This window comes from Carya illinoinensis, chromosome 2, assembly GCF_018687715.1.
Source record: "Carya illinoinensis cultivar Pawnee chromosome 2, C.illinoinensisPawnee_v1, whole genome shotgun sequence".
NCBI classification, from domain to species: domain Eukaryota; kingdom Viridiplantae; phylum Streptophyta; class Magnoliopsida; order Fagales; family Juglandaceae; genus Carya; species Carya illinoinensis.
The window spans coordinates 4,840,001-4,860,187 of record NC_056753.1 but is presented as its reverse complement, the minus strand read 5'-3'; the positions used below and the strand labels follow the sequence as shown (position 1 = coordinate 4,860,187).

At 35.4% G+C, this 20,187-nt stretch overlaps 1 non-coding gene and 1 pseudogene across 1 annotated transcript; one reads left to right on the top strand and one right to left on the bottom strand.

Annotated features, from left to right (window-relative positions):
• Positions 1–4,790: 4,790 nt before the first annotated feature.
• LOC122302055 lies at positions 4,791–4,898 on the bottom strand. Its single transcript, XR_006240303.1, has one exon. It is a non-coding gene; the product is annotated as a small nucleolar RNA R71 (small nucleolar RNA).
• Positions 4,899–12,983: 8,085 nt separating this feature from the next.
• Positions 12,984–20,187, top strand: part of LOC122294800 — a 21,203-nt pseudogene continuing 13,999 nt past the window's right edge.

Here is a 20,187-nt window from a genome sequence, read left to right as displayed (position 1 = left end):
TTATAATATTTTTATTCAACTCTTTTTCTCTTATTTTTTAAGATCAAATAAAATATCTTAACTCAAATTATTTTATTACTAGAAATAGACCATTTCACTACTATTTATTGACTTACGGGATAATCCAATTGTCCAAACGAGCTGGATCATTTCAAGATCAACATAGTTATCCAATTCTTGTGGATGTTGTGTTTGGATGCTGAGTAAAGCAATATACATAATATGTCACCAGTTGAATAAACAATTGTCTATGAAAATATTTCATATGCGATGCAAACATGAATGAAAAATACAAATAAAAAAATAAAAAAAAAATAAAATATACAGTTTGTCTTTTAGGCATTTTTTATATACTATCATTCATAATTTCATATTAGAGTCTCAAGCTCCCAAATCAATTCATAATTTCATAAAATGATTGTTCAACCATCTAGCCAAGATCCAAGCTAACACCTAAGGCCCCCAAATAACAACTAATAAGTAAGAGTGACCATGATGACTCATGGTCTAATGGCAACGTCCATCATTGAATCATTTATTGTTGAATAAATTATAAATAGGAAACACAATCATCTACTCAAATACAAGCCAAATATTGTATTAGAATCTAGTTACATACTTCTATATTAGAACCTCGATAATAAGTTAATAGTCTTACAATATATACATGAGACATGGTACATGACTCACTATTAGCTAGTCAAGTTTAATCTACATTAATATATTATATATATAATATATATGTTAGTGATACTAAGACGTGTAGTGTGTACAAATAATTTTTTTTTTTTGAAAGGTGAAACATTGTTCCATTCATTAAAGAAGCAGACAATTACAACTTTTGACTTGTAAAATACAAATCAAATTCTAATATTTTCTCGCTCTCCAGCCCACAAATTTCTTTATAGCTGACAGGGTCTTGTCCAATGCCTTTAGACTGCTAACAGGGTCTTGTCCAATGCTTTCAGACTAACAGTCTGAAAGACAGGCCTCCAGACTAATCGTCTAAGAGACTTAACTCTGTCTTAGACTACCGTCTAAGACAGTCCACACAACTCCCCCTCCCATGGAGTGAAGTACAAAACTCTACGGACCCTCGGTTCTAGAGACTGTTTCCTACTACTACCTAAAACAAACTAAAAAACTGAAAATACAAGAAAAATCTTCAAAAACAAGTGATACACTGAACAAACTATAAATACATGGGCTAAAGCCCAGCCCAGCCCAACAAAAGCCCGGCCCATTGGGAGAGCCACTTAGGGTTTCATAGCTTATTCCAGCTGCTCCCTCTCCGTGCCATGTTCTCCCTCCAAGCAAGTGTAGAGGCCACCAAAACCAGAGTTCTCCTCCAAGCTCACGGCTCCAAACACAACCTTATACATTAAAGCAAAGCTGAAGGAGCACAACGGAGCCCTCCTCCTTTCTTTTCTACTGTTGTGCAGTACATGAGCTGCTGTTCCGACCACCACGAAACATGGAGAGCACCACGAAGCCTTTCCGACGTGACCCAGAGTCGCCACTCGTACCACCAACTCTCTGTTCTTTCAAAACAGAGCAGCACACCTCTCTTTGTCTTCTTTGGCTACGGATGTTCCTCTCCTCAAGGCAGCACCATAGCTAGGGAGCAAGAACCTGTCACCCTTAAGCCACCATAACCCACAAGCACTGACTGGAATTAAAATCAATTCAAAATCAATTCAAAATATTTTTACCCAATAATATTCATGAAAATTACCTCAAGATATTTCTTTTTATCCAATAATATCTACAGTTTTGAACAGACGTTTTGACCGAAAATATGAAAAAATGTTATTGCACCATAAGACTTTAAATAACCCTCCGAATCTAATGGCACAAACCATAATACATTTTGACACTTCTAACTATCTCCAATAATAAAAAAAAACACTTCTAATACCATAGTAAATAATAACACTAACTATGTAGTTAGACAAAAACCTATACGATTAATGGATTCGTGAAAACTTATGGGGTTTTCACGAAATTCCTAAAGTTAATAGAAATTTCACAATTGAATTTCTAACGGGCTGTTACACTTTACATGGTCGAGCCTTTCTCTAGGCAAAGCCAAGCTCCACACTTGCACCTTACAATCGAGTGCACCTCTCCAAACTTGTTTCTTTAAAAGGATTTCAATGGACTATCTCTGTCGCATATTTTATCTTAAAAATTTTAAAGGCCTTCTTTTGAAGCAAATCAACCTTAAGAATCACGAGTAATTAAAAAGACGATAAAATATCCAAGGCTAAGCCCATCAAATGGCTCTCACTAGAAGACAACAAAAGAGAGAGGAAAACAGACAATGGAAAAGAAAGTGTAAGAAGGAATGGAAGGTGGCCACGTAAAGGGAAATGAGAAAGTGAAGAAAAGAGAGGTGGTTAGACATGCAAGAGAAAAGACTAACATCCCTCACCATTCCCTAGGCCATTGATGAAGTGCTAAAACTACATGATTAAGTTACTTAAGTGAATAAATTGTTTAACCAAAAATAATTTAAGTACTTAATTAAGGAATAGATTATGACACTTGAGTAAATTAATAAATTCTGGTATTTTTGCACTTAAAAGGGTTTATAATACAACTGTTTCACATCAAAATTAATACCTCAATGTTACTTATTTTGTATCTTACTTAAATGTTGCAGGGCATTACTAAAAAAATACATGAGCTGCCTACACCCCATTTGATAATAGAGAAATATTACAATAAAAGGGTATTTTTGAAAATATTTAATGCACAAATAAATTGGTGATAGAACACGATGCAGGGACAAGAGCTGGGATGCAGGACCTCAATGCCAGAGGACTTCATGCAGATGCACAGGGGCAATTTCGAATTTCTATAGATTTTACCATTTGGCACTTTTTCTTCGTTTGTTTTTAGTGGGGGGTTGAGTCAGTGTCTGAGAAACTTTCTCATTGGAGTTTGGAGTTTTATTTTATTTTTTTGTCTTTCCTTAGTTCTTAAGACTTCGCGTTGGTCTTCTTTTCTTTTGGGGGTATTTTTTTTTACGTTTTTGTTTATGAGAGTTGGCGGAAGCATTTACTCTCTCCCTCAATTTTGATTTTTTTTTTCTTTTATTTTTTTGCTTCTACTTCTCGCGGGTTCCAGACCTAAGGAGGCGGCTGCTTTTACTTTTTTTTCTTTTGCTGTTTTTTTTATACATTTTCATTTAGGAGAGACAGACGGAACTCAATCTCTTGTTCTGATTTATTTCTCTGCGTTGGCTGGGTCCAGATTTCGGATGCACAGGAGTTCTCTCTCAGTTTTATTTTTTTTGCTTTCCCAGTTTTAATTGTTTGCTCTTTTCGTGGGTTTACATAATTTTGTTCTTTTCGGCATTTGATTATTTGCTGCATAATGGCTTCTTCTTTGTTCTATTTCTTTTATTTACATTTCTTTTCTTACAGTAACTTAAAATGTTATGGTTCATCATTTTTGGGCATTTTGCTAATTTAGAAATGATAGGCTAGAATTTTTAGCTTGAGATTCAATGAGTAACTTATGACTATTTTGGGTTAGATTTTCTTCAAGGTTATGGAATTTTGAATGATTAAGTTGATAGATTGTATTTCATTTTGTCTATGGGAAAGATTAAAATTATATGTTCTTGAACTTGATCAGTCATAGACATAAAGGCAATATTGATGCTTGAACTTGTAACAAGATTTTAATGGTTTTCTTTCATTTTTACACTTGCTATAAAATCTGTCAAGCACCTTGATTATATTGAAAAGTGTGCTTATTGTTTTATTAACCGACCATGACTTCTAGAAATAGGAGCATGGTTGAGAGAAGATGAAATTAGAGGAAAATCCAACTTCAAATTAGAAATGGGCAAAAATTGTGCCCCCAGTGTTTGTTTTATTGTTTCTTACAAGTTTAATTCAGCTTCTACACACATTTTCCTTAAATCTCTTGGTTCTTGGTAATTTTAAAAATATAGATTCACATTTATTTTCATCTCTCATAGTCAATACATTGTTACACAAAAATCTCACAAACGCTTTGATAACCCATTGTCCCTTTAGAATACAATCCTGGATTTATCCTTGATACAACTTGACATTTCTACACTTTGAAGCACATTCGAAACCGGTCAAGTTTTTGGTGCTATTGCCGGGGACAATTGGCGTTTATCAATGCATTCCTCTACTGCTGAGAGGACATTTGTGAAGCTGTGAACCTCTTCACAGCCTAGATGACATCTAATCTTTTTCCCTTTTTTCTGTTTATTTTACATTTTGCTTTATTTTCTATTTTTGTTTGTATAACTGGTTGGACTAGGGATCAAACTTCTCGATTGTTTAGGACAGAATCACTATAATCTTTTAACTCTGCATCTCTTTCTCTTGAATCATCTTCTAACACTCATACCATGGCTGAAAATGAGAATCATGAGAAGAAAATGGTGAATCAAAACAGGACACTTAGAGATTATTTGCAACCTATCAGAACTAGCACACCCTCATGCCTAATTTAACCTTTGAATGCAAATAATTTTAATTTCAAACCTGGAATGATTCCATTAATTCCACATTTTCATGGCATGGATTCTGAGAACCCTTATTTGCATGTTAAAGAGTTTGAAGAGGTTTGTTCTACATTCATGGACCGGACCTCAGTAGTTATTAGACTAAATTTGTTTCCATTTTTCTTGAAAGATAAAGCTAAAATATGGTTGAATTCATTAAAATCTAGAACCATAGGCACTTGGCAGGAGATGCAAGCAGGATTTTTGAAAAAATTCTTCCCAAGACATAAGACAAATGCTTTGAAAAGATAGATCATGAATTTTTCTCAAAAGGATTCTGAAACTTTTTATCAATGTTGGGAAAGGTTCAAAGATCTATTAGATTCATGCCCACACCATGGTTATGAACATTGGCGTGTGATTATTATTATTATTATTATTATTATTTTTTATGAAAGTTTGATACCTAAAATGAGCCAATTTGTACAAATCATGTGTAATGGAGAATTTTTTGATAAAGAGCTTAAGGAGGCATTGAATATCTTGATTATCTTACAGAAAAAGTCCAATCTTGGGACACAACTGATGTGCATGATAGGTTTAGGCAAGTTGAGTCTAGTCATGAGAAATATACTTTAAAGGAAGATGATGATTTGCGTGCTAAATTAACCTTGCTGTCTAGAAAAATGGAAGCCATGGAATTGAAGAAAGTAAATGAAGTGCATGTTGTCCCTAAATTTTCTGAAAAGTGTGGCATATGTGAGGATCATAGGCATTCAACTAATGAATGTCCCACGATCCCTGCTTTCAAAGAAGTATTGTTGGACCAATCTAATGCTGTAAACATGATACATAAACCATATTATGGTCCTTACTCTAATTCTTATAATCCAGAATGGAGGAGCCACCCAAATTTCAGTTGGAGGGGTGATTAGCATGTAGCTCCAGCAACCTTGACTCTAGGGCCCTCTCAACTCGCAATTCAAGCACCTCCAATGCAAAATAAGGGATTTGAAGATACGGTTCAGCAGCTGAGTGTGACACTTCAACAGTTCATGCAAGGTCAAGCAACACTCAACAACCAGAATTCATTGGCAATTAATGACATAAGGAGTTCCCTCACAAGGCTAACTACATCTTTAAGTACCCAATAGAAGGGTAAATTTCCTGCACAGTCACAACCAAATCCACAAGGGCAGCCTCATCAAGTGCAAGCAGTACATGAGGATCCTAATTTAAAGTCAATCAAAGCGGTGACTACTTTAAGAAGCGATAAGGTGGTAGACATTCCAGCACATGAGCCATACAATTCTAGTAAGGTTTCTAACCCTTCTAATAAAGATGGAGAGCATGTGTCTGATAAGTATGAGAAAATTGATTGTCCTATATCTGCTCCTTTTCCTCAGCTATTAGTTCCGTTGCATAAAGATAAGCATCTCGCTGAAACTCTTGAGGTTTTTAGGCAAGTTAGGATTAACATCCCCTTGTTAGATGCTATTCAACAAATTCCTGCCTATGCAAAATTTTTAAAGGATTTATGTACTGTGAAAAGAAGATTAAATGTGCATAAGAAAGTTTTCCTCTCTGAGTAAGTTAGTGCTATCATTCAGAGTAATATACCACCTAAATACAAGGATCCTAGAACACCTATAATTACTTGTGTGATAGGAAATTCAAAAATTGGTCACGCTTTGTTGGATCTTGGTTCAAGTGTCAAGTTATTGCCTTACACTATGTATGAACAGCTTGGTTTAGGTGAACTGAAATCCACACCTATCATTTTGCAACTTACTGATAGATCTATAAAAATGCCTAGGGGTATAGTTGAGGATGTTTTGGTTCAAGTTGATAAATTTTACTATCCTGTAGATTTTGTGGTGCTTGATATGAACTTGTCGACTCCATTTACTTTTCAAGCTCCTGTAATTCTTGATAGACCATTTCTTGCTACATCTAATGCATTAATTAATTGTAGAAGTGAAATTTTAAAATTGAGTTTTGGAAACATGACATTGGAGCCAAATATCTTTAATACTTGTAGGCAACCTTAGGATTTAAATGAAGTTCAGGAAGTTAATTTGCTGGAAAATATCCTTGATGAGGACTTTCACTTGAATCTTCCTTGCACGGATTTACAATTGTCATTAGAAAGTGTTCTAAGTGACGTAAATATACTTGATGATGCTTCTAATATTTCTTTTGCAGGAACTGGGCATGGGGTGCTTTGGCAACCAATGTTTGAAGAGTCGCCACTTTGGCCAGCACACATAAAGCCATCTTTAGATGACAAACACCATCTCATTGGAGCATTCAGGACATTAAAAAGTTCAAATCTGAGGTTAAATCATTTTTTTATGATAACCTTTACTTGTTTAAATATTATTCTGACCAAACTTTTCGAAAATGTATACCCAACAAACACATCCAACGTAAGATTTTTGATCTTGGTAAGTTAAGTTCTCGGTGGAGTGGACCTTATGTGGTGCAAACTGTTTTTCCATATAGAACTGTTAAGATTACTAATCCTCAAAATAGAAACACTTTCATAGTAAATGGCCAAAGACTTAAACATTTTTTGGGAAAACTTTCACTTGAGGATACTTCCATTTCTTTGGAAGATCCTACTTATTCTCATGATCCTTAATTCATTTATGTTTTGCTTTAATTTTTTTCTTCTTTATATATTTATTTATTTTTTCTTCTTGTTTATTTCACTTCTATGTTTTGTTCTTTCCTTTGTTTTCTTTCTCTTTCTTTCTTTCTTTTTTTTCATTCTATCTCTTTAGGTTTAGCACTGTTTATTTCTTTTTTTTTTTTTTCTTTTTTTTTTCTAGTTTCATTTTTACTTTCATGATCCACTCAGCCATCTCAGGTATTTCCTTCAGCCCTATTCTCTTTCATGCTTTGTTTATTCATGATTTGCAGTGAGGACACTGCCCATTTTTAGTTGGGGGTAACGAGAGTATTCTACCACTTAGTCTCTCAGGATTTATAATTGTGGGGTCTGAATTTTTTTCTAACAAGTTACTGATTTCACACTCCTTTACTTAAGATCAGATAGTTGTAGTCTTGGGTTACACTAATTCCATTGGTTTAGGTTAAAGTTCAACATAGGACCTTATGATTATTCTTATCAACTCAAACTTAGGCAATGTATTTCAAAGCTATTGATTGATGACTCTAATAGACACAAGATAGATGTTTTTGTTGTTTGATTGATGTCAATCAATGGTTTTCATATAAGCAACTAGCAAGAACTACAATGAACCATATCTTAATGGCCTAGGAAAAGTGAATGAGAAACTCCAAAAAAAAAAAAAAAAATAGAGGTAAAAATACATGAGAAAAGGGACAGGCCAGAGATTAAAAAAAAATGGTGCAAGTACATTGGAAAAGGCTGCTTATCACCGGGATCTATTAAAAATAAGAAAAAAAATAAGAAAAAAATAAAATGGGTCTTTCAAAGTGTGATAGTTTGAAAACTGTCAATGTAATGGTTTTGAATTGGAGTAAAGACCTTTTGGTCTTTCTTGAAAAAGTGGCTAATCTGAAACTATTGTGAGAAATCTTGAAACCAACAAATGGCAATCTGTTCACACACTTGATGCACTCAAAGATCCACAGCTTAGATACATTCTCCTTGTTTGAGTTCTTGAGAATTTTATATGTCTTTGTGTTGAACTATAATCTGATCTAAATACATTCTAATGCCCAGGATTTGAATATGATTTGATCTTTTGTAGAGATTTTTGAGTTCAGTAGCTCATTCTTGGATCCTTCATTTGTTTTCGCATTATTTCCTAGAGACTAGCAATAAGCTAGTTGGGGGGTGTGATAAAGTGCTAAAACTACATGATTAAGTTACTTAAAGTGAATAAATTGTTTAATAAAAAATTATTTAAGTACTTAATTATAGAGTAGATTATGACATTTGAGTAAGTTAATAATTCTGGTATTTTTGCACTTAAAAGGGTTTATAATACAACTGTTTCACATCAAAATTAATACCTCAATGTTACTTATTTTGTATCTTACTTAAATGTTGCAGGGTATTACTAAAAAAATACATGAGCTGCCTACACCCCATTTGAGAATAGAGAAATATTACAATAAAATGGTATTTTTGGAAATATTCAATGCACAAATAAATTGGTGATAGAACACGATGCAGGGACACGAGCTGGGATGCAGGACCTCAATGCCAGAGGACTTCACGCGGATGCACAGGGGTAATTTCGAATTTCTATAGATTTTACCATTTGACACTTTTTCTTTTTTTTTTTTAGTGGGGGGTCGAGTTTGTGTCCGAGAAACTTTCTCACTGGGGTTTGGAGTTTTATTTTATTTTTTTGTCTTTTCTTAGTTCTTAGGACTTCAATCTGGTCTTCTTTTCTTTTGGGGGGTTTTTTTTTACGTTTTCATTTATGGGAGTCGGCGGAAGCATTTGCTCTCCCCCTCAGTTTTGATTTTTATTTTTTTTATTTTTTTGCTTCTACGTCTTACAGGTTCCAGACCTAAGGAGGCGGCTGCTTTTACTTTTTTTTTTTCTTTTTGCTGTTTTTTTATACGTTTTCATTTAGGAGAGACGGACGGAACTCAATCTCTCATTCTGATTTATTTCTCTGTGTCAGCTAGGTCCAGATTTCGGATGGACAGGAGTTCTCTCTCGGTTTTATTTTTTCTGCTTTCGCAGTTTTAATTGTCTGTTCTTTTCGTGGGTTTACGTAATATTGTTTTTTCAGCATTTGATTATTTGTTGCGCAGTGGCTTTTTCTTGATTCTATTTCTTTTATTTACATTTCTTTTCTTACAATAACTTAAAATGTTATGGTTCATCATTTTTGGGCATTTTGCTAATTTAGAAATAATATGCTAAATTTTTTAGCTTGGGATTCAATAAGTAACTTAAGACTATTTTGGGTTAAATTTTCTTCAAGGTTATGGAATTTTAAATGATTAATTTGATAGATTGTATTTCATTTTGCCTATGGGAAGGATTAAAATTATATGTTCTTGAACTTGATCAGTCGTAGACATAAAGGCACGATTGATGCTTGAACTTATAACAAGATTTTAATGGCTTTCTTTCACTTTTACACTTGTTATAAAATCTGTCAAGCACCTTGATTATATTGAAAATTGTGCTTATTGTTTTCCTAACCAACCATGACTTTTAGGAATGGGAGCATGGTTGAGAGAAAATGGAATTAGAGAAAAATCCAACTTCAAATTAGAAATGGGCAAAAATTGCATCTCAATTGTTTGTTTTATTGTTTCTTACATTTTTAATTCAATTTCTACACATTTTCCTTAAATCTCTTGGTTCTTGGTAAATTTAGAAACATATATTCACATTTATTTTCATCTCTCATAGTCAATACATTTGTTTCACAAAAATCTCACAAACGCTTTGATAACCCATTGTCCCTATGGAATACGATCTTGAATTTATCCTTGATACAACTTGACACTTTTACACTTGGAAGCACATTCATGACTGAGTCAGTCGTGGATAAAAGAGGGATTAGACCGGACATAAAAAGGGACTTCTTCAACTTAGACTACTTGGACTTCATCTTTAACAGCTCCTTGACCGTCGCAACAAGAGCACCCTTCCAACAAGAGCTCCAGTAAGAATATCTCCTCTAGCAAATAGATTTTTGGCTTCCATTGTACAATGAAAAATGAGAGGCTATGAGAGATTGTAAAATCCTCATGTTATAATGGATTTTCCCTCCTGAAATGCCCGTGGACGTAGATATTATGCCGAACCACGTAAATTTGAGTGTCTAATTCTCCATTTATTTTTTCTACATTTACTTTTCTTATTCACTGCCATAGATTTACGTATGGATGTCGTACAGCCATATCAGACCATTGCCAAGGGCTCCAAACAACACCGATCAAGGCCTGAGTCATCACACCGGGCTGAGAATGACTCTTTCTCTTCTTCCGGCATGTTGAGTGAATTTTTTTGCATTAACAATGATGTTCTAGAATTTCTTAATGTTACAAAAAGTACCTAAGTTACCTAGCCTTTGAGCTATGTAAGACCTAGATAAGATAAAATTTATGCTAATAACTTTTGTTATAATCAGCGACTTTGGTATGAATCAAACACAAATTAATGGAATAAAATTAAGATGTTTAACCTATTTAATTATACAAATTAAGTTAAATTAAATCATATACTATCCAAATCCTACTTGGCGCTATCCAAAATCAATAGATCTAATATATTTAAATATTAAGATGGAAGTATAAAAATGACAAATCATATATTGATTAAGTATATGTGTGTAGTGTAAGACTGCTATATAGAATTTTTCATTATTAAATAGTCTTATGAAATAGACACAAGAGACTCCAATGATATAAGAGAGCTGTTAGAGAAAAAAATGGATCCCATAACGAAATCCCACACTGATGTGGCACATATCATTGTGCCACGAGTCCATCAACTTATTCAATCTCCTCCCTTAGGCAGCCCAGCCACCATGCACTTACACCTACAATGCCGTCACACACATCAGCCCCATCTCACACCGGCGACCACTCTATGAACCCAAGCCACCATCGAAGCCCCCTCACGACAGCCTCCTTCTCCCCGCTGAATGGGTCTCCATGGAGTCTCCACTATAGCACAGTCATATGCCGTCCCCACGCCACCAGACCACTACCACCGAGCTCCCATTTCTCCGGCGACCACCCTATGCTCTTCCAGCCATAGTCGAAGCTCCCCCACTCCCGGCAGCAGCTCCCTTCTCCCCACAAGACCCTTTGCCAAATGGATCTCTACTAATTCTCCATCATAGTGCCTTCGTACGCCGTCCCCATGCCACCAGACCACCACCATCGAGCTCCCCTTCCTCTGGTGACCACCACATGCTCTTCCAGCCACCGTCGAAGCCCACCAACACAGTAGCCCCCTTCTCCCTGCAAGACTCTCTTCTGAATGGGTCTTCATGGATTCCCACTATAGCATCGCCATACGCCATCCCCATGCCATCAGACCACCACCACCATGCTCCCATTTCTTCGATGACCAACTCATGCTCTTCTAGCTACCATCAAAGAAAGAAAAAAAAAAAGACATAGCACACGCCAAGTCAATGTATAGGATCCATTTATGGAATCCTTTTGTGTCTATAATATTTTCCATGATATAATAGGTTCTGTTGCCATTAATACAAATTAGCATTTATGCTATGAATATTAGTAATTTATAAATTTGTGATAAAAAAAGAAAAAAAGAGAACGCCATACTCTCTCTCTCTCTCTCTCTCTCTCTCTCTCTCTCTCTCTCTCTCATAATTCCTTCCTCGAAATATTTGCCTTGAATGGCAAAGGTAATGTGCATTCTGTTTCTCAAGTTTCCCAGATTCCTTCATTCTCTCTACGCCATATTTTTCCCACCAAATTTCCTTACGTCTCATTTCTTTTAGGCTTTGCCAGAGTATGTTGTTGGAAAATGAATTAAGGTACGACTTTTGTTGGAAAATGAAAGTCGTGTTTTGAAATTTATGTCTTCCTTTTATTTTCTAATTTTTGTAACGTATGGCTGCCGAGAAGAATCTTCTTTCCTTTTATTTTGTCCTTTACTCATGCCCATTATTTTGGCTCTCTTGACCCGTGTGCAAAGTTGGTTGCATGTTTGATTCTCTAGTTTTGAATATTTGGTAAAATATTCGGTTCTTGAGTTTGGGTTAGGATGAATTTTGTGTGAAGTTCTTTTTCACAAATTCGGTGTTTATTGACTGACCTGAGAGTTATTTATGTATAAGTTGGAACAATGAATATTGTGGACAGAAAACTTCCAGTCGATTATTGGAGACTGGGATCAAGTTAAGCCAATATGTTTACTTTGTTGGGATAAATTTTCTTATCCTATGTAGATTGATAAATTGGATTGCAAGTTGAGGTTAAGACTTTACTCTGTAATACATTTGATGTCATTTAACATATTAGAAAGAGAAAACATAATGATGGAAGAGGTCTTATAAATATTTTCCTTTCTGGAGAAATGTGAATTGAACTCAGAATTTTTTATCTGCATAACCCCTTTCCTCAAAAATATATATTTGTCTATAAACATTGATTGGCGTGTGTTAGTTTTGTAAGTTAAGCTTATTGAGGGTAGTTCCCATATGGCTTAATCAGCATCACGTGACTTTTCAGGATATGAGAATGCTGTTTAATTTGTGTGAGGCTCTCTCTATGTTTATATATACGTACCTACATATGTAGGTATATGTTCATTTTTATTATTATTATTATTTTTTATCTCAGCTGCTTCTTTCATAATTTTATTTTTTGTATGACAGTTAGATAGTTTGGGCCATAGTTTGCTTCTATCGATTATGCAATCGGGAAGATTGATTTGTGATTCTTGCAATGTGATCTTCTTAACTTCTATAAGTAGTATGACACAAGTTGTAAGAGAGGCTAAGTGAGCCTATGGAGATGGTTGGATTTCACTGTTGAACTAATGGATAAAAAGCAGCATATTGCAATTTTCACAACTGCCAATCTTCCATGGATGACTGGAACTGCTGCCAACCCTCTGTTTCGTGCAGCCTATCTTTCAAAAAATGGAGAGAGAAAGGTTACCTTGGTGATTCCATGGTTATCTTTGAAAGATCAAGAAATGGTATATCCCAATAGTATCACATTCAGCTCATCAATAGAGCAGGAGAAATATGTCCACTAGTGGCTCAAAGAGAGGACATGATTCAAATCTTTTTTCAGCATACGTTTTTATCCTGGAAGGGTAATCATATCTTCAACTTTGTACAAACCTTGATGCACTTATATGCACCAAATTAATTACTTTTGGAAGTGGGTATAACATGTTCCAGATAAGGTTTGAATGCCTAGTTGTTTGTTTGAGTAGGAATGTTTTGTCTTAATGTGTACACTAGCTAGAAAAAAACTTCCCTTTTCCATCTAAGACTTTATAAACTATGAAGTGTTTAGGGCAGTGTATCCCCCCAAGTACTTGTCTAATTCAACCATAATACTAAACTCAGCTATAACCAAGCTTTATAGGAATTGAGATAGTGCTAATGACCACTAAGGTTATACCATTTACCTTTGGCCCTGTGCAGAGTTCTCTTTTTTTGCTAGGATAAACATTGAGCACAATATTAAGCACCTAGTCTCCTTACCATTTTATTTCTTACATTCAATTTTAGAGAATGAGACTAATACATAGCATCACCTTGTTGTGCAATTTTCTCAAGACAAAAGGAGTGTTTTTGCAGTTGGACATATTTCAGAAGTCATCCCTGATGAAGATGCATATATTGTTGTTCTTAAGGAGCCTGAGCATCTCACATGGTATCATCATGGGAAATGATGGAAGGTTAAATTTCGCATGGTTATAGGAATTATTCATACCCAATATTTGGAATATGTGAAGAGAGAGAAGAATGGACAAATGCAAGCATTTCTTCTAAACGTCATAAATAGCTGGGTTGTTATTATCTATTGCCACAAGTTATGTTTCTTGATAGGTTTTATTATTGCCACAAGGTGTCTTTTCCTTGGGTTATCTATGGTTAGAGTTTTGCTCAGAGAGGTTGGTTATGAAAAGAACGCAGGCTCTCAAAGGGGCTCTCTTCCAAGGAAAGGGGTTTCCATTATAAGGAGTAGAGACATTATAGAAAGAATGAAAATTGAACATCCTTTTCTTGGGAGGGGCCCTATGAAACTTGTTGTCATCTTCTTGTCTCAACCTAGTAGAATACAATAAATTAAAGAATATAGTAAAGACATCTATATCCCAATCATGGCCCACTTTAATAAAGCTCACATTGCACTTCGTAAATCACTAGATATCGCCTTATGGTTAGTCATAAAAGTTTTTTTTGTGTGTGCAATGCACAAATGAGGGAAAATGTCTTGAAGGTCCTATTTCTGCATCACAAATCATGCCAGAATCTAATCATGTCACTACTTCCTACCACAAATCTAGTGTAGTAAGAAAACTTCCCCCACCCATTCTTTATTAATTTTTGCACTTCAACCTCATAAGAACTGTCTACTTCATGAGACCACAATCAACCCCATATACTACCATACTTGACTTCCACCACTAAGCTTCATAACATCTCCCTTTACTTGGCAAAGCACCATAGCAATTTTCCCAACGGCATAGCTAAACACCAACAAACTTCCAACTCCTGACCTCTTACGAAAATTGTAGAATAGTACCCTGCCAGGATACAGACCTAGTTTTAGTTCCTGGTAGGTGGAAAGGTGCAATCCTTAGTAATTATTCCTTACCTATATAAAAAAACTTCCAACTCCCAAACCTCCTAAGGGAATTGATGGGCAAAATCTGGTCCAATTGACAAGATTATCTTTGCTATATCTCCAATACCTCCCTACTAAAAACTCCTCTTGAACTTCTCAATGTGATTTCACACATTCTCTGGGATAGGGAACAATGATAAATTATAAGTGGGCTAATTAGGTTGAGTGCTTTTGATCAAGGTTAGTTGGCCACCTTTCGACAGGTAGAGTTGCTTCTACCCATCCAATATACACTTCATCTTCACTACAATGCCATCCCAAATTGCCCTCTAAAGGTAGTTCAAAGTATTTCGTTTGTAAGGCCCACTCTACACCCTAGGATGCTAGCCAGGCCAACAATATCTGCAGCATAATGCTAACTCAAATATGGAAAGATTAATCTTCAAACCTAGGTTTAAAGCCCTAACTTAACTTCATCACAAAGATCCCAAACACCCACCTGAGAGACAGGTGGGGGTTACTTACCCAATTACCCATTTTGTTGCATCAATCAAAATGATTAGTTTCATAGCATAGCGATCTAGGGTAATATATTTTCAGGATAGTTATATGCTGGTGCCGCACGAAGCATAGAGTACTTGAAGTAGGGACTGTTTTTTGTTTTGCTACAACATAACATAGGGTAGTGATATCCATTCATATACATTTTTTGTTCTGCTGGAATTTTATGGACACTTTGGGTATATAAAGTCTATCTTTTCTGTGTAGCTAAAGGCCATTGGTGTGTCATATTAGGAATTGAATGTAGTTGTTATCTCAATGTTAAGGCCTCATTTAGTTACATAGATGAAATGAGAAATCTGTGAATAGAAGTGAGATATTTTGTGAATAGTAGTGAAATGGTTTGAGTAAAGATGCTTTATGGGGTTTGGGGAAAGGTGAGAGAAAAAGTTTAATAAAAATATTATAGAGTTAAAACATTGTTAAAATAAAATCTTTTAATATTATTTTTGTTTAGGGATTTGAAAAAGTTGAATTATTTTTTGTGTTTTGTTTGAAAATTTGGGAAAGTTGTAATAATTATGTAATAATTAGATGAAAAAGTTGAAAATTTGAATTTGAAAAGTGTTGTGTTAGATATTAAGATGAGATGAAATGAGATGCGATGGGATTGGATGGGTTAAAACTATCTATGAAACCAAACGGGGGCCTAAATCTTTATACGTTTTTGGGGATTGTGAGGCATTTAGGTTTTTCTTTTTGGCCGAATAGAGTAATGCTAGGCATACAATGTGTGTGTGGCTATGAGTGGCAATGAAATGTAAGATGATAGTAGTGATTACTAATTGCTAACCATACAGAATAAACCTTTCTGATTACTAATTACTTTGCTGTTTTCTACATGCCAAAATTTGTCATCATTGTCCTAGAATAATTGCTTGCTTACTGGATATTTGTGCCGGGAATGTAGGTTATCAGATTATCTGCAGCAACACAAGATTATCCCAAGTCAATCATTTGCAATGTTCATGGAGTCAATCCCAAGTTCCTTGGGATAGATAAGTAAAAGATAGAGCAACTACAAAATGGGAAACAAACCTTCACGAAAGGTGCCTACTACATTGGGAAGATGGTATGGAGCAAAGGCTACAAGGAGCTACTAAAACTTCTTCATGATCACCAAATGGAACTAGTTGGGCTTGAGGTTGATTTATATGGAAGTGGTGAAGACTCTGATCAAGTTCAGGAAGCTGCTAAAAGGTTGGAAGTATTTGTTACAGTTCACCTTGGGTGTGATCATGCCGATCCTCTATTTCATGAGTAAGGCCCCATTTGGTAATTTTTCTCACAATATGACTTTTGTTATTGTAACATCTTGAAAGCATATGATATGTTTTTGGTTATCGTGTCACCATAAATTTTTTGTTAAATGTTTTGGGAAGTTTTTTTAAGTGAGGAAAACTTGGAGACATTATTAAAAAGATAATGGGTGACTCCCTGCAAGTTATGGAGGGAACTTCCTCTCTGTATGTGGTTGGAGGGTGGATTCTTCCCCCTCTGCTTGTGATGGGGAACTTCACCCTTATCATGTGCATGGTGGAGGGCGGAGATCCCTTGTGCTCAATGGGGGAGCTTCCACCATTAAAGTCTTGAAAATCACTACCAAATGCATCCCAGTAAGTTCATTCAGTAGTTGGTTTAAAAAATGTTTTGATAATACAAAAAAAAAAAAAAAACTAAATATGTTTATGGATGTATAATTGATATATATATATATATATTAAGTATAGCCAATTATCATTTTAAGCCCTCTATAGAATCGCCTATTTACCCTTAAAAGGCTTCTCAAATGAAAGGGTGAGATCCAACTCCCCACCTCTCTTGGCACCAAGGTGAGCCAACTCTTGTGCTAGGACTGGGAACGAGGAGGGTTGCAGGCTCATGGGGGCAGATCCCCCTTCCCTTTTTTTTAGTTATTTTCATAAGCCACATGCCCCACTTTTATATTGAATCCGATTTCATGGTTTTGGATTTGTATATGGGTTGGTTTCATGATGGGTTTCAGAACTGGTTTTGGAAACCTCAAGAAGCCAAGCTCATTGTTGGGCTTTTGGTTTTGAAATTGGCTTCAAATCCAATATCCAAACTTTGGCATAAATTTTAATGTTTCCTTTATCTTCTGCCTAGTAGCAGTTACCATCTGCTTTCCCAAGGTTTCAATTATTGGCTTTGTGAATGGTGCATGAAACTAGTATTGTGGTTATAAACAATTAGCAAATGTAGCTCTAACTACATAGGACCTTCTAAATGGACGTTAAGTCTGTGAGGAGATGAGATGGCCAATATGGTTAGATCAAATTCTATTTTCCCTGTGTTTTTTTCTGTAATTAAGTGTTTCTGAATTGAAGCACCACGGATGTAACAACCCGTTAGAAATTCAATTGTAAAATTTCTATTAGTTTTAGAAACCTCGTGAAGACCCCATAAGTTTTCACTAATCCATTAATTGTATAGGTTTTTGTCTAACTACATAGTTAGTGTTATTATTTACTATGGTATCAGAAGTGTGTTTTTGATTATTGAAGATAATTAGAAGTGTCAAAATGTATTATGGTTTGTGCCATTAGACTCGGAGGGTTATTTAAGGTCTTATGGCGCAATAACACTTATTCATAATTTCAGGCGAAATGTATGTTCAAAACTGTAGATATTATTGGATAAAAATATCTTGAGCTAATTTTTGTGGATATTATTGGATAAAAATATCCTAAGCTAATTTTGTGGATATTATTGGATAAAAATATTTTAAGCTAATTTCGTGGATATTATTGAGTAAAAATATCTTGAGCTGATTTTTATAGATATTATTACATAAAAATATCTTAAGCTGATTTTTTGGATAGAAATATCTTGAGCTGATTTTTATAGATAATTTTGAGTAGGAGAAACCTACACTCAACTCTCACTCCAGCCTCATCATCTTCTATATCTCTTCCATAAGTATCTCCAGTCACCCCCCCACGAAATTATCTCATTTACACTTTCCATTAAAAGAATACTAAACACTCTCTCTCGGACAGCTTTTAGGAGTTTTTTTGCACACCCATTTAGAAGCTTTTGTAAGTGTTTTATTGATGGCTTGCAAAATTTCATATTGCAGATTTTACAAGTTCGCTCGAGCGGAGGCTTTTGGCCGCTCGAGCGAATTCAGGCAGATTCGAACGCTCGATGTGCGCGCGATAGGACGCTCGAGCGAAATCAGGCAGAGTCGAACGCTCGACGCGCGCTCGACACCTCGCTCGAGCGAACATCGTATTTTGACAGATTTTAGGTTTTCCGCCGTGGGACCATATAAAAGCCATTTTTCACTCTAGAGCCGCGGGTTTTTGACTGGAGAACACTCTTTGGGAGAGAAAAACATAGCTAGAGGGATTCAAATCATTTGTTTTGGAGACGGAATTCCAATTTATTGCACGTACGTTGGATTCATACACGAGCACGGACGGGAGAAAGGCGTTGAATCGTTCTCTTGAGCTTTTGACGACCAGTTGAGGCTGCAAGGAGGATTTTTCAGTGTTTATTTTCTTCTTCCCATCTTCTCAGAACAATTATGGTAAATTCGTTTATGTTGAATTCCAATTCTAGTATGAACTAAATTTTCTTCTTTCTAGGAAAACGATGTAACCTAATTCCGAACTATGCTTGTTTGTCCATGCTAATTTAATGCAATTCTCTCTTTGTTTATCTGATTTATTTTGAGTTTAATGCTTCTAATTAACTGGCCATTGATTAGATGATTATTAATCTTGTGATTTGCTATCGAAAGAGGGAATCATAGGGTAGATCTTGGATATTTCAGCATAGGTAAGTATAGAGATCGAAAGACTTGTATGAACCTGTGTAGTAATTAAATCATTGGTCTTATTGCATTCTTGATTATTTAATTTGCATACTCTTGTGTGAATTGATAAACTAGAATCAATTCCAATTGACTATCGAAAGAGGCTTTTGGATGAATTAGAGATTTGCTAATAGACAAAAGAGGTTTAAGTTAAATTAGCTGGATGAGAAAAGCATAGTGAAGAATTATGGTGAAATCGATTTCCTAGAAGTTTTCTTCCCTATTGAATTTGATCTTCAAACATCAGTTTTACTTTCTTTGCTTATTTCTCTTGAGTTGATCTAGTTTTATTTGCTACTACAAAAACCTTAGCGATTCATCTAGATAAAATTGAGATTAGCATAATTTTGGTATTTGGCAAGAGTAAGGTACAAATCTCTGAGGACGATACTCTTCTTACTACTTTACTATAAAACTACGATACTGTGCACTTGCAGTTTTGCACCGGTCAAGTTTTTGGCGCCGTTGCCGGGGATTAGTTTATTCTTATTTTTTTTGTCAATATCGATACAAAGTAATCTTGGTTTTAATTTAGAACTTTGTTTTAATTTGTTCTACAGGTGTGTTTCTGACATTGGATGCGCCGTACTAGATCTCGTGACATTATTCCTGTTGATCCGGAGATTGAAAGAACTCTTAGATCACTAAGAAGAAATAAGATACTAGCTATGGCTGAAGAAGACCGTGAGGTACTACCACGCACCTTGAAGGACTATGTACGGCCAGTTGTGAATGGAAATTACTCGAGCATAATGCGCCAGCCAATCAATGCCAACAACTTTGAGCTCAAACCAGCTTTGATTAGCATGGTGCAGCAGGCTCAATTCAGTGGATCACCACTTGATGATCCCAATATTCACCTGGCTATGTTCTTGGAGATTTGTGATACTGTGAAGATTAATGGTGTTACTGAAGACACCATTAGACTGAGATTGTTTCCCTTCTCTTTGAGGGACAAGGCTAGAGGTTGGCTACAATCTCTACAACCGGGAAGCATCGTTAGTTGGCAGGACATGGCTGAGAGGTTTCTTGC